This window comes from Salvelinus namaycush, chromosome 15, assembly GCF_016432855.1.
Source record: "Salvelinus namaycush isolate Seneca chromosome 15, SaNama_1.0, whole genome shotgun sequence".
NCBI classification, from domain to species: Eukaryota; Metazoa; Chordata; class Actinopteri; order Salmoniformes; family Salmonidae; genus Salvelinus; species Salvelinus namaycush.
The window spans coordinates 39,986,544-40,001,467 of NC_052321.1; the positions used below are offsets into that span (position 1 = coordinate 39,986,544).

At 42.8% G+C, this 14,924-nt stretch overlaps 1 protein-coding gene across 1 annotated transcript in view; it reads right to left on the reverse strand.

Moving 5' to 3' along the window:
- adck1 (aarF domain containing kinase 1) overlaps positions 1-14,924 on the reverse strand; it is a 174,356-nt gene that overhangs the window by 86,808 nt on the left and 72,624 nt on the right. The window lies entirely within an intron of this gene.

Consider the following 14,924-nt stretch of genomic DNA (forward strand, 5'->3'; position numbering starts at 1 on the left):
AGGATCTGCAGAGAAGAATGGGAGAAACTCCCCAAATACAGGTGTGCCAAGCTTGTAGAGTCATACCCAAGAAGACTTGAGGCTATAATCTCTGCCAAAGGTGCTTCAACAAAGTACAGAGTAAAGGGTCTGAATACTTATGTAAATGTGATATTAGTTTTTTTATTTTTCATAATGCATTTGCATAAATGTCCAAAAACCTTGCTTTGTCATTATGGGGTATTGTGTGTAGATGGATGAGGGGAAAAAAACTATTTAAACCATTTTAAAACATGGCTGTAACGTAACAAAATGTGGAAAAAGTCAAGGGGTCTGAATACTTTCCGAATGCACTGTACATCATACAGCTCTATAGAATCAACAGCCTCACTACATATTCACATACTTGCTACTGTTCCCTATACATTCATTCATTCATTCATTCATTCATTCCTGTCATTTACAGTCCATTAGTTCCTGGCTACAGTCCTCCAGACTTAATGACGTTCCTATTCTGTAGTGGGAGAACCCAGTGAGCCTGAGTAGAACAGCATGGTAATGTGAATGTGAGGCTCATAAGCGTGAGCACTGTGCAGATGGAGAGATACAAGTCTGCCGCAGGGAATAGAGGAATGATGACGATGAGAGGAATGATGATGGAGGAGAGAGAGCGAGAGAGAGCAAGATAAGAGCTATGGGGAGGAGGAGAAGAGAGCTAGGGAAGAGAAAGAGACAGTGTCTTTACGGTACGACTATGTTCATCTCTTAATATGGAGAGAACAGGGCCAAGAGGCACCCCCCTCTGCTTTTCAACCCCCTCTCTACATGTGCCTCAGCGGTAACGTTCTGAAAGCAGTTCGAAAACATTCCAGAGCTATTATCGGAACATCCTAACGCAGTCACGTTCTCAAAACGGTTACCTGAACATTCTCGAGCTGCTAAATTCCTATCCAGTCATATTCTACAAATCTGTTACCGGCATATTCTAAAACGGTCACGTTCTAAAAGCTGCTACAATCTCAAAACAGCTGGATTCTTGACAACCCATAGTGCTTCCTGATAGGCCGAGGAGTGTTTGAGCCATACCAGCACCACCATCAAAATCATCTCCGCCTTGTGCCTCAGGCATAGAGTACCATATGCACAATATCATGGCCTCAGAAGCTGTATTGCTTTATCGACACAGAGGGAGATTGTAAAGCACTTATTCCACAGTAGTAATGGGCACATTGGAAAGCAGCTACATTCTCAAGCTGTCCCTGTGCATTGGAGAGGCCTGTTCAACGTGACAGCGGCTACACCCGACAGCAGGAACTCTGCATGTTCAACGGTCTCTCTACGAGCAACTCGAAACGGTTGCAACACAATGGCGCTGAGATCACTCCTGAGATGAATTTGCTCCTATATGAATGTATTTTTTTGTATAACATTAACAAGTCTTGTAGCGCTATTGTCCCGCCACCCACCAACCCCTCTTTTACGCTACTGCTACTCTCTGTTCATCATATATGCATAGACATTTTAACCATATCTACATGGACCTACTATCTCAATCAGCCTGACTAACCGGTGTCGGTATGTAGCCTCGCTACTGTATATAGCCTGTCTTTTTACTGTTGTTTTATTTCTTTACCTACCTATTGTTCACCTAATACCTTTTTTTGCACTATTGGTTAGAGCCTGTAAGTAAGCATTTCACTGTAAGGTGATACACCTGTTGTATTCCGCGCACGTGACAAATAAACTTTGATTTGGATTTGATATCCTTTGTCAGGCCATACATGTTTATCACTAAAAGGCTAGCTACTAGCTCCGGTTCCCAAGCTTCCTATATATTTGTTCAGAGTGACGAACGAGACTGGAGAGTATCGTAACGTAACGTGAGACTACCAGGCTACCTTTAAAAACATAAGGTGAATAATGACAATGAAGTATTGACTTCCCAGGTGCTCAGATTTCTTTTAATTGGACATAAATGCTGTCCGTGCCTTGCTGTGTTCTATTACCGTACGGCCTCAGCAAAACATGTGAAGGGCTAACGTTCCCATCATGTTTGAGTGTTAGGTCAGCAGTTCGACTATCAGGTTCAAACTCATCACTAAATCATGCGATTATGAATTATATAAAACTACAGTACGTGGGTCTGACACGATGATTATGCTGACTACACGTGAGAACAGTATAACTGGAAACGACTTCATTACGCAAATACGCCAAACTGTGATAAAGTCCTGGTAAAACCGCATGTATTCCCAGAGTGGAACATCTAGGCATCCTTAATCAGTTGTAGATCTTACCCTCGACAGCCTAGGGAGCAATCTGCCCGCGTGCTTGGGGCACCACACCTTGGCCATAGAATAAGACTCACCATTTATGCTAATTTCACAGATGATAAAATATGCAAATGTATGCACACTGGCCCTAGTCCCATAGGTGACTCCTGCGGGAAGAAAAAAAATGTCTGATGTTCCCAAAATAATTTGAGACAAACAAAACAGTCTAAGGAAACAGCAGTTGAACGACACCACAGTGGCTGTATCAGAAAGGCAGTGTCCAATACGACTCTTGGAAACGCAACAGAAGCACAACACAAACAGTACAGCGAATACGGCATCTCATTTTCTGACACTTGGCTGAGGCTTGAGCGGGGCTCTTCAAGAAACAGCAAAGCCACAGTGTAGTGGGTCCATAGCTTTGTCCAGATACAGGTCCATAGCTTGAAACAGCATGTAGCAGAGCCATGCTTTTAGTTTGGTGAAAGAGCATGTAGCAGAGCCATGCTTTTTTAGTCTTTTCACAAGAGAGGAGAACTGACAGCTTGGAGCCAACAGTAAGTACCAGTCCAGATACACACAGTGGGACTGCATATGTCACCACAAATGGTCTTAGGGGGGAAAACAAACACAAAAATGGAAACAGTGCAAAAACGGAAGGAAAAAAAGAACGCTCTCCTCTCAAAGAGCCAACCGGTTTACTGTATTCATCAACACTGCTTCTTCTCAAGCTGTTCCATGACACACACTGTGACACAGACTGTTGAGTGTGCAGAGAGAATATTCATTTCTAAACTCTAACGAAGGACTGTTTGTTAGATTCGACATTTTTTAGCATAAAACTGAAGTCATATGCAGTGTATTTGGAAAGCATTCAAACTCCGTCCCTTTTGCCACATTTTGCTACATTACAGCCTTATTTTAAAATGGATTACACACTTTCCCCCCGTCAATCTACACAAAATACCCCATAATAACATAGCAAAACAGTTTTTTTTAGAAATGTATGCTAATTTCTTACAAATAAAAACAGAAATATGTTATTTACATAAGTATTCAGACCCTTTGCTATGAGACTCGAAATTGAGCTCAGATGCTTCCTGCTTCCATTGATCATCCTTGAGATGTTTCTACAACTTGGAGTCTACCTGTGGTAAATTCTATTGATTGGATATGATTTGTAAAAGGCACACACCTGTCTATATAAGGTCCACAGTGCATGTCAGAGAAAAAACCAAGCCATAAGTTCAAAGGAATTGTCCGTAGAGCTCTGAGGTACAGGGAAGGGTACCTAAAAATGACTGCAGCATTGAAGGTCCCCAAGAACACAGTGGCCTGAATAATTTTTAAATGGAAGCAGTTTGGAACCACCAAGACTCTTCCTAGAGCTGGCTGGCTGCCCAGCCAAATTTTTGCCCTGCTAGAACTGCCCCGGTCAACGGTTCGTCGGGAGCTTCATAAAATGGGTTTCCAATGCCGAGCAGCGGCACACAAGCCTAAGATCACCATGCGCAATGCCAAGCATCGGCTGGAGTGATGTGAAGCTCGCCGCCATTGGACTCTGGCGCAGTGGAGACGTGTTCTCTGGAGTGATGAATCACGCTTCACCATCTGGTAGTCTGATGGACAAATCTGGGTTTGGCAGATGCCAGGAGAACGCTACCTGCCCAAACGCATAGTGAAAAATGTCAAGTTTGGTGGAGTAGGAATAATGTTCTGGGGCTGTTTTTCATGGTTCAGGCTAGGCCCCTTAGTTATAGTGAAGGAGAATATTAACGCTACAGCATACAATGAAATTGTAGATGATTCTGCGCTTCTGACTTTGTTGCAACAGTTTAGGGAAGGCCCTGTCCTGTTTCAACATGACAATGCCTCCCGTGCACAAAGCGAGGTCCACACAGAAATGGCTTGTTGAGATCGGTGTGGAGGAACTTGACTGGCCTGCACAGAGCCCTGACCTCAACCCCATCAAACACCTTCGGAACGAATTGGAACGCCGACAGAGCCAGTCCTAATTGCCCAACATCAGTGCCTCCCATCACTAATGCTCGTGGCTGAATGGAAGCAAGTCCCCGCAGCAATGTTCCAACATCTAGTGGAAAGCCTTGTCAGAAGAGTGGAGGCTGTTATAGCAGCAAAGGGGGGACCAACTCCATATTAATGCCCATGATTTTGGAATGAGATGTTAGATGAGGTGTCTACATACTTTTGGTCATGTAGTTTATATGTTTGTCTTTCAATAAGTGTTGTTGTTTATAGTCTGGATAGGGAAATTCTAGTTAAGTGCTGCCCTTCTACTCAATAGCCTACTTATCATTGCTTTGAACTGCTGAATGCTCAGTACTTGTGACTGAAGTATTGGAACATGAACTTGGACTGGTTTCAGGTCAATTCATGATAACTTTGTAATACTTGGTGGCGGTGTCTGTTGGGGGGAGAATTTTTCTTCACCTCTTCTAGGCAATCAGCAATTAGTGTTGCACTTCAATCTTCAATCAAGCGCCAGGTGTTGTCGCCCAAAACAAAGACGTTCTGCCAAGTTGTTCTGCCGAGTTATTTGAGGAAGGCTTCACACGACTCTCTTACTTGAGTATCTTACCTAATGTAGTTATTTTCAGATTCTCATTTTGCTCTTTCGTAGCTTTGTCAAGTATGTGTGCGATTTCGGCACGCACAACCCATGTGGAATTGGAACTGCCGATAGGCGGTCAACAATGCTGACTTCCTCTGTCTTTGTCACCCTAAAGTCCCTAGACTTTCTGGCCCCTGTCGAAGACACGGATCACCCCAGAGAACACTACACTGATACTCCAGCTGCTCTCTCATCATGTCATCTCATTGTCCAAGAGCATATGGTTGTCGTAGTGGTGGCACAGGGCTACTCATTTCTCCTTTTCCCCACTCGCTCACCTATCCATCTCCTCATTTGAATTCCATGCTGTCACTGTCACTTGTCCACTCAAGCTTAACATTGGTTGTCAAATAGCACCCACCAGGTGCCCTTGGAGAGTTCTTCAATGAGCTTGACACCTTGATAAGCTTATTTCCCGACGATGGCAACATCTCATCGTACGGGGCGACGTCAACCTCCCGATGCCTGACTTCAACTAATTTCTTTCCCCTCCTTGTCTCTTTTGACCACACCCTTCTCCCAGTTCCCTCCCACTTACAAGGCAGGCAATACACGTGACCTCATCTTTACTAGAGGCTGTTCGCTTACTAATCTCACCGCAACCCTCCTCCAGGTCTCTGATCACAAATGTGTTTATTTTTTTCTCACTCTCTCCTCCAACCCTGCCCACTAAGCCCCCACCCAGATGGTCATGTGCCGTTGCAATCTAAACTCTCTCTTCTATCCTATCAGCTCTCCCTTCTGCTAAATCATTTCCCCTCCTGTGTCCCGACTGCCTCTTTGACCCTACTCTCCTCCCTTTCCGCCTCCTTTGACTTCCACTGTCCCCTTTCCTCCTGCACGGCTCAAACCTCCCCTCCCGCTCCGTGGCTGAATGACTCACTGCGTGCACATAGAAAATGGAAGATAACTAAACTTCCGTTGGACATATCAACCTTGCACTCCCTATCCACATTCTCTTCTTCTGTATCCTCTGCTAAAGCCACTTCCTATCACTTTAAATTCCAAGCCTCTGCCTCCGACACCAGGAAACTCTTTTCCACCTTCTCCTCCCTCCTTAAAATCCTCCACCCCTCCCTTTCTGTGGACGACTTTGTCAACCACTTTGAAAAAAAAGTTTGATGACATCCACTCCTCATTCACTCAGCCTACGGAGTACACTGGTTCCACTCACACAGAACTACCTTACGCCTTGACCTCTTTCTTCCCTCTCTCTCCAGATGACTAGTGATGTCCAGCCGCCCGACAACCTGCCCACATGGTGCTTGCCTACGAAGCGGCGAGGGGGAACTGCCCCTCCCTACTGTCAGGCTATGCTCAAACCCTACATCTCAACCAGAGTACTCCGTTCTGACACCACTGGTCTCTTGTCCGTCCCACCCCTACGGGAGGTTAGCTCCCGCTCAGCCCAGTCAAAGCTCTTCTCTGTCCTGGCACCCAATGGTGCCCCAGATGCTAGGACAGCAAAGTCCCTGCCCATCTTCCAAAAACATCTAAAACCTTACCTCTTCAAAGAATATCTTAAAAGGACACATCCACACAAAACCACTCATTACTATAATTGACTGTGTTAAATAACATTTACATATGACAATATCTTTTGTGAACAAGTGTTTAATTTTGTCATTATAATAAGGTTGGTAGCAACATGTGAACATATTTGTGGAAATCTGTTGCAGCTCAAGTCGACTACAAAAACCACAATGCAATGCTCTCTCTATGGGCTTTCTGGCTAGCTAGGTAGGTGGCTAGCTAAGTAGGTAGCTAGTTAGCAAACATAGCTACACGCAATAATAGCAAAGTCAATACCAGAACGTGAAATAGTAGTTAGTGCAGTTTGTTTAGGTGATTTTACAGCTATCAATTTAGGAGTCTACAATCTCACACTGTTCAAACTGCAGAGTTTGACATTCGCTACGGCACCATGCAATGCACCCTGGGCTAAAGTGGCAGACAAATAGGAAAAATGTGTCAGAAGAGCGCCTTTATCGCAATGCTACGTCATACCAGACAAATTTCTGTCTGCTTGAACAGCAATAGCTCAGATACACATGAGAACATGAAATGACCCAGGGAATCGATAGAACATCGCTCAGAGATGCACAAAAACAGTATAACTTTCAAAATGGGTGAATCTTTACTTTAAATAAGACATCTCAGTCTTTTTACGCGCACTTGTCTTTTCTTACTAGTACTGACTTCAGGAAAATGTTTATTACTACGACTGTGATAGTCTCAGTCACTCTGGAAAAGAGTTACTAAAATGTAAATGTAAAATATGTAGGATGGGGTTGTATAGGATAGTCTGTGGTGTAGGATGGGGTTGTCCTAGGCTATGGCAGGTCACTTGCTAACCCCCAGCGTTTGGCAGGGAGAAAGAGGATGGTGAGTCACAAGAGGAAGAGCCCAAAGAGCCCATATGGAGACAGGAAGGACAGGGTGAGCGTGCCCTCTTTGGTGGCCGTGGGTAGATGGAGGCGGTGTGTGTCGGGCGGAACAGAAGCCATCTTGTCACACTCGTATAGCCCTACACAACAAGACAACCCGCTGCTGCCAAGCACACTGACATGTGTTGGTGATATTTTGGAATCCGATCCTTATAAAAGCATGTTCATCTCTTTTATCCAAGGCTGAGGGCTGGCACCGCTCAGGCCGTGTTAAATGATGTGACCGGACACAGATGGACACAGACAGGGAGGGGGGCGGGGGGGGGGGGTCCTTATCTTATTAGTTAGTGTGTTTATAACAGACTTCACAGTTGACGCATCACCTCTGGATGTCAAGTCCACATACAATCATTAAAGTGATGATAGAGGTTTTTATATACACTTCTGAAAGTTGCACTCACGAGCCAAAATGGGTCCAGGAAAATGTTGAAATTGTGTACAACGTATGATACGTTAAGTCCTGAAGATTTAAAAAAAAAAATATGTTTCCAAGTCGTACAATATGTTACAAGTTTGTAAGTGCTTAAGATCCCGTTCAACCTCTTGAAGACTAAAACAGCAAGACACACACGCCATTAGGGAGACGATGTACATTGACATGCTCAGCTGGCTGCAAGTTTCACGTTTTGTCACATGTAAAACAGTACGGGGGAGTGGGGTTAGTTGAGCCACCGCTTGTTTCTAAGAAACCATACACAAAATGAATCACATGAGCAAATATTTAGGAAGAGGTTCATTCATTTCATGGAGTCTGTGAAGGAAGAAACCACATGGAAAAAGTGGGTCCAAAAAAAGATTTTCACAAATTCAATTTAATTTGTGTAATAGGTTTCATGATGCTTGCATCCAAACCAAAGTAGATTGTTTTATATATCAGCTTGGGTCTTTATAAGTTAAAATATGAAGTTGAAAACCAAGCATGAAAGTTCATCCTTAACTGTCATGGTCTAATATAGTCAAAATGTTTGCCATGTGGTAAGTTGAGCCAATGGCCACCATAGCACATTAAAGCAGAAATTTGGCTTGTCTTGTCGCATTGCTGGAACTCCCGTACGGACTCGGGAAAGGCAAAGGTCGAGAGCCGTGCGTCCTCCGAAACACAACCCAACAAAGCCGCACTGCTTCTTGACACAATGCCACTTAACCCAAGCCGCATCAATGTGTCGGAGGAAACACAGTACACCTGGCGACCGTGTCAGTGTGCACTGCACCCGGCCAGCCACAGGAGTCGCTCGTGCCGGCCAAAGCTTCCCCTAACCAAAGCTTCCCCTAACCCGGACGACGCTGGGCCAATTGTGCGCCGCCCCATGGGTCTTCCGGTCGCGGCCAGCTGCGACAGAGCCTGGACTTGAACCTGGAATCTCGAGTGGCACAGCTAGCACTGCGATGCAGCGCCTTAGACCACTGCGCCACTCGGGAGGCCCTTTGGTATTCAGACTTACGGCGTAAGGCGCTCTGCAGGTGTGGCTACCTTGCACACTCAGAATATATTTCATTCAACCAATGAAAACCCTCCCACTTGCTGGCCAACAGATTTTCTTGGAGTTTTCATTCAAAGGGGTTTTCAGTACATTTATCTTAAGCCAGCTCTTTAAATAAGGTGCACTTTGATTATAATTTAGTCGACAGAACAGGTTCATAATATAGGGATCAATGAAATAGAGCCATCTATGCACATTTGTCTCCGTTTCAGCACCAACTGGTAGATTAAAAAAATACTCTGATCTTGTAGATTACTTAGGCACATTTTAGGGTTAGGAAAGTATGTATGAATCATTTGGAGAACCTTTACGCATGACATACTGTATATTGATGAATAATAAATAGTGGGTTGATTCATCCTGAAAGTTGCCAAATTCAAGTTCAATCCATGAAATATTGGAATATGAAAAAAAGGTGTACAATAGGGGTTCAACAATAGTCCTATAAATCGACCCTAATTCTCCCTAATCATGGAACTGACAACGGTAACATGACAACGGTAAAACATCAACTCGGCAGGGTCAGCCCTACAGAAGCCTATAGCTTGGGTCTCCAAATTTCATCCACGCAAATTATAAAAAAAGGGCCCACAATTACAATTCTGAATAACATTACAGCTATTTCGAGCCTATTTCACGACGCAATACATCACGTTGATATTATTTTCAGTTTGCTTCCATATGGCTGGTTTCACATACAGGGATCATAAGGAAAAATGATTTTAAAACAATCGCTGTGTGTATTTTACAATCCCCTTCTCCAATCGGATTACTCACTTACCTAGCTCTCATCAATAGATCTTATCAAGTTGTAAATTACAGTGCATGGTGTTATTTCCAAATCAGAAAAAGAAAAAAGTTGATGCTTTTTCCACCTTGGAACCGGTAGGATTTGCTAGACCTTATTCATCGTTTCCTCGCACGTAAAGGTGGTGCCATTATTGGGGGAATTAAGTCACGGTCAGAATACAGCGGATCTGTATACACACACACCTCCTCCACAACATTTATTGGAGCAGCCATGAATAGTGGGTGAATAGCATGCTACGCTCAAGCTTAAGAGAGGGAGAAAAGCGCATAAAATGGAAATTATGTTCCATTTACGCACGCTTAACTCCAATCTGGATCTGGGCCGACATGCATAGTATTTTTGCAATGTGTCATGCAATATGAACTCAAGATGGAGCATTGTTATTGTTACAGACCAGACATCATCATGCCCTGTGTATACAAATGTAAAACAAGGGGCGTATCCCCCCTTGAGGTTCTTGAGAGAGCAGCCAAGGACGTGAGAGAAGGGAAGATGTTCATTCAAGCAGCAAGAGATTGATTTTTTTTTTTGACTGAATGACACAGAAGAGGTACACTGACAAAAAAAGTAAACATGTGCCTGTACAAAAGAGAGGCCATGATAGAGTAGCAGGGGACACACGAGGTCTGAGCTTCCTAAACCTATCAAGAATCTCAAGAGACCAGCTTCATGGGCATAGTAGCCTCAAATGATGAGAACTTGCCTACGAATTGGGACATTGAAACAATATCCCTGTCCCAGACAACTGGTCAAGAAATGGAAGAATAAGTGATATTGAACAGAGAGATATGTACACTGAGGGTACAAAACATTAGGAACACCTGCTCTTTCAATGGCATAGACAGACCAGGTGAATCCATGTGAGCGCTGTGATCCATTATTGATGTCACTTGTTAAATCCACTTCAATAGGTGTAGATGAAGGGGAGGAAATGGGTTAAAGAAGGATGTTTAAACCTTGAGACAATTGAGACATGGATGGTGCATGTGTGCTATTCAAAGGGTGAATGGGCAAGACAAAATACTTCAGTGCCTTTGAACGGGGTATGGTAACAGGTGCCAGGCACACCGGTTTCAGTGTGTCGAGAACTGCAACGTTGCTGGGTTTTTCACGCTCAACAGTTTCCCGTGAATATCAAGAATGGTCCATCACCCAATGGACATCCAGCCAACTTGACACAACTGTGGAAAGCATTGGAGTCAACATGGGCCAGCATCCCTGTGGAACATTTGACACCTTGTAGAGTCCACGCCCCGACGAAATGAGGCTGTTCTCAGGGAAAAGGGGGGTGCGCCTCAACATAAGGTATTCCTAATGTTTTCTACACTCAGTGTAAATCTGAAGGTATGCATACATTTACGATATACCACACCCCCATTCCATGAATTAAACTGATCAACCAGCACCCACTGTCCCCAAGGCAGCTCAACTTACCCTGTCCCTATTCTCCACTTACCCCATACCCGGGTAAGTTGTGCCAAGAGACCACTTTTTTTGGACAAACTATGATTTCAAAACTGTCATGTTTACATGAATTCTGATTATTTCCAGGGATACACAACATCCGGAAATACACTGAGTGTACAAAACATTCCTAATATCGAGTTGTGCGATTGAAGTGGATTTAACAAGTGACATAAATAAGGGATCATAGATTTCACCTGGATTCAACTGGTCAGTCTATGTCATGGAAAGAGCAGGTGTTCTTAATGTTTCGTACACAGTGCATATGTAGACATCTTTGTTGTTAGAAAGAATAGTATATTTCCCTTGACGCAGTGATGCTGAATGTAAAAATGGCTCAACTTTCCCCACTCTCCCCTAGAGTGAAATGCCTAGCTTTTCCCCCAATAATGCACAATAGAGGTAGTAATATAGATAAGAAACAAAACAAGTGAAATGTGAGAGAAGAGACAGAAGAAAATAAAAGAAACACGAAAATGCCATGTCTTATATACAGGTCAGTGCAGTACCATTATTCCAATGTAGAGGGTGCTGGAGTGATTGAGGAAGAAATGTACATGTAAACAGGGGTAAAAGTGGCAGAATAAATACTAAATGGTTATAATAATCGTAATAAACAATATAGCAGCAACAAATTGTAATATTAATCACTATAATCAAACAATTATGGCAGCAGCATACAGTGCCTTCAGAAAGTATTCATACCCCTTTACATATTCCACATTTTGTTGTGTTACAGCCTGAATTCAAAATGGATGAAATTGATTTGTTTTCCCACCAATCTACACACATTACCCCATAATGACAAAGTGAAAACATGTTTAGACATTTTTGCAAATTGATTGAAAATGAAATAAAGAAATCTAATTTACATAAGTATTCACACTTGTGAGTAATACATTGTAGCAGCACCTTTGGCAGCGATTACAGCTGTGAGACTTTTTAGGTAGGTCTCTAAGAGCTTTCCACACCTGGATTGCCTAACATTTACCCATTATTCTTTTCAAAATTCTTCAAAGCTCTGTCAAATTGGTTGCTGATCATTGCTAGAGAACCATTTTCAGGTCTTGCCTTGGGATTTTCTGCTAGATGTAAGTCAAAACTGTAGCTCAGCCACTCAGGAACATTCATTGTCTTGTTCCTCAAGGATTTTACCTGTGCTTAGCTCCATTCCGTTTCTTTTTTATCCTGAAAAACTCCCCAGTCCTAAACGATTAAACATACCCATAATATGATGCAACCACCACTATGCTTGAAAATATGGAGAGTGGTACTCCATAATTTGTCGTATTGGATTTACCCCCAAAAATGTGCCTTCTTGCAAACAGGATGCATGTTTTGGAATATTTTTATTCTGTACAGGCTTCCTTCTTTTCACTCTGTCAATTAGGTTAGTATTGTGGAGTAACTACAATGTTTTTGATCCATCCTGAGTTCTCCTATCACAGCCATTAAACTCTAACCGTTTTAAAATCACCATTGGGTGTATTGATACACCATCCAAAGTGTAATTAATAACTTCACCATGCTCAAAGTCTGCTTTTGAAATTTTTACTAATTTACCAATAGGTGCAATTCTTTGCAAGGCATTGAAAACCCTCCCTGGTCTTTGTTGAAATTCATTGCTCGACTGAGGGACCTTACAGATGTTTGGGGGACAGAGATAAGGTAATCAATAAAAAAATACTGTTAAATACTATTATTGTCCATGCAAATTTTGTGACCTCCTGAACTTATTTAGGATGTCATAACAAAGGGGTTGAATACTTATTGACTAAAGACATTTCAGCTTTTCATTTTTAATTCATTTGTAAACATAAAAAAAAAAAACATAATTCCACTTTGACATGAGGTATTGTGTGTAGGCCAGTAACAAAAAAAAAAATCTCTATTTAATACATTTTAGATTTTCCACAACAAAATATGGAAAAAGGGGTGTGACTACTTTCTGAAGTCACTACGTGGTGCTCCTCCCTCTATCATACTTCACCCCTCCTTCTCCATAAGTCCCTTGATGTGTGAGTGTATGTGTGAGACACTCTGATTAATGTGGTTCACTCAGTCAGTAAAGAGGTTGTGCATGAGGGAGCAGCGGCAAAACACAAACACACACTAAACAAACTAATCGAAAAACAAACACACTCCTGCCAGCCACTGAACGCTCCCTTCCTGCCACAGCAGCAATAGCCTATTTTGAGCCAACTTGAAGTCTGAACAACTCCTAATTCAAGCACACTTCTCTCATATTAATCTAAAAATCATAAAAACATGGACTTTTACAGCCAAAACGATACAAGTATAATTTCTCCAAGAGGCACACCTTCTTCACGGATGCTACAGCAAAGGGTGCAGGTCTTAACAGTCTGCTAGAGCGAGAAGTGTTCTGGCTTTTAACAGAAAAGGAGGGTAAAATGTTGTATTTTGGTGGTGCATTTGGTAAATCTGGAGGATTAAAAAGAAACGTACAGAGAGAGAGAGCAGGAGTTCAAAAATCTGCCCCTAGTCCGCTCTCAGGAAGTGATGTCTTAAGCAGTAAACCTGCATGAAACACACTGTAGGCCCTCTGAACATAATGACTTAGGCCTTGTCCACGACCATGTGACAGAGTTCACGACCTCAGCACATCAATGCTATAGTATAATTACAAAATGTCACTGGTATGTTTTAGTACCACTCACCCAGGGTAAAAACAATTCAGCTATCTATCTAAAGTACCAGTCCCTTACTGTCGTTGTGATACCTGACACTCATATTGTGTGTGGCGCGAAACACACACACAGTGTGTGTGTCAGGACTATCAGAGGAAACACATTGATAATTCCCTACCCTGTATTTAGAGAGAAGGTATTTACACATATTCAGGAGCAGGAAATGTGTGTGGATGTCACGCCTTGCTGCTCGTACAACCTTAATCTCTTCCGAGGCACTGAACGATGATGTGAGTGCCGGGAAAAATCTAGAATAGGCCTGCCAATGAATGCCTTCTCACACAAATAGCCTACCCTGATTTGACTTCATAAGCTGGCTGGAAACATAGACAATGTAATATCTGCCGCAGCAGACCTGCAACACACACACACACACGCTTAAAAGAGTTGAAACTTTTCTAACCATATGAGGAACAACAGACGAGTGACAACGAAATGTTGATGTAGTTTTCTAATTACCAATAATTTGTCCGTTGGAAAGAATTTATAATACAGTAGACAGCTGTTGAAACTTAAAAAATTCACAATGAACATGTCTGGCATTTATTGACAACTGAACAAAGTTAAATCAAATCAAGTTTATTTTATATAGCCCTTCTTACACCAGCTGATGTCACAAAGTGCCGTACAGAAACCCAGCCTAAAACCCCAAACAGCAAGCAATGCCGGTGTAGAAGCACGGTGGCTAGGAAAAACTCCCTAGAAAGGCCAGAACCTAGGAAGAAACCTAGAGAGGAACCAGGCAATGAGGGGTGGCCAGTCCTCTTCTGGCTGTGCCGGGTGGAGATTATAACAGAACATGGCCAAGATGTTCAAATGTTCATAGATGATAATAATCACAGTGGTTGTCGAGGGTGCAACAGGTCAGCACCTCAGGAGTAAGGAAGCAGAAATCTGTCAGGCATGAAAGATGAACTTAAATTCCTCCTCTGACTCACATACTGTAGCTAACACATGTTTAATGAAAATCTCAGGACAAATTAAGTTAAGCCTGGCAGCCTTTAAATGTTAAGCAGAAGTCTGCTTAAGTCTTTAGTACAGTGCCTCTGGCTGGATGATGCCATCACAGGATCAATTATCTGCAATCAGACTCATTCATTGGACAGCAGCTTTCCAAAACCAACTTCTC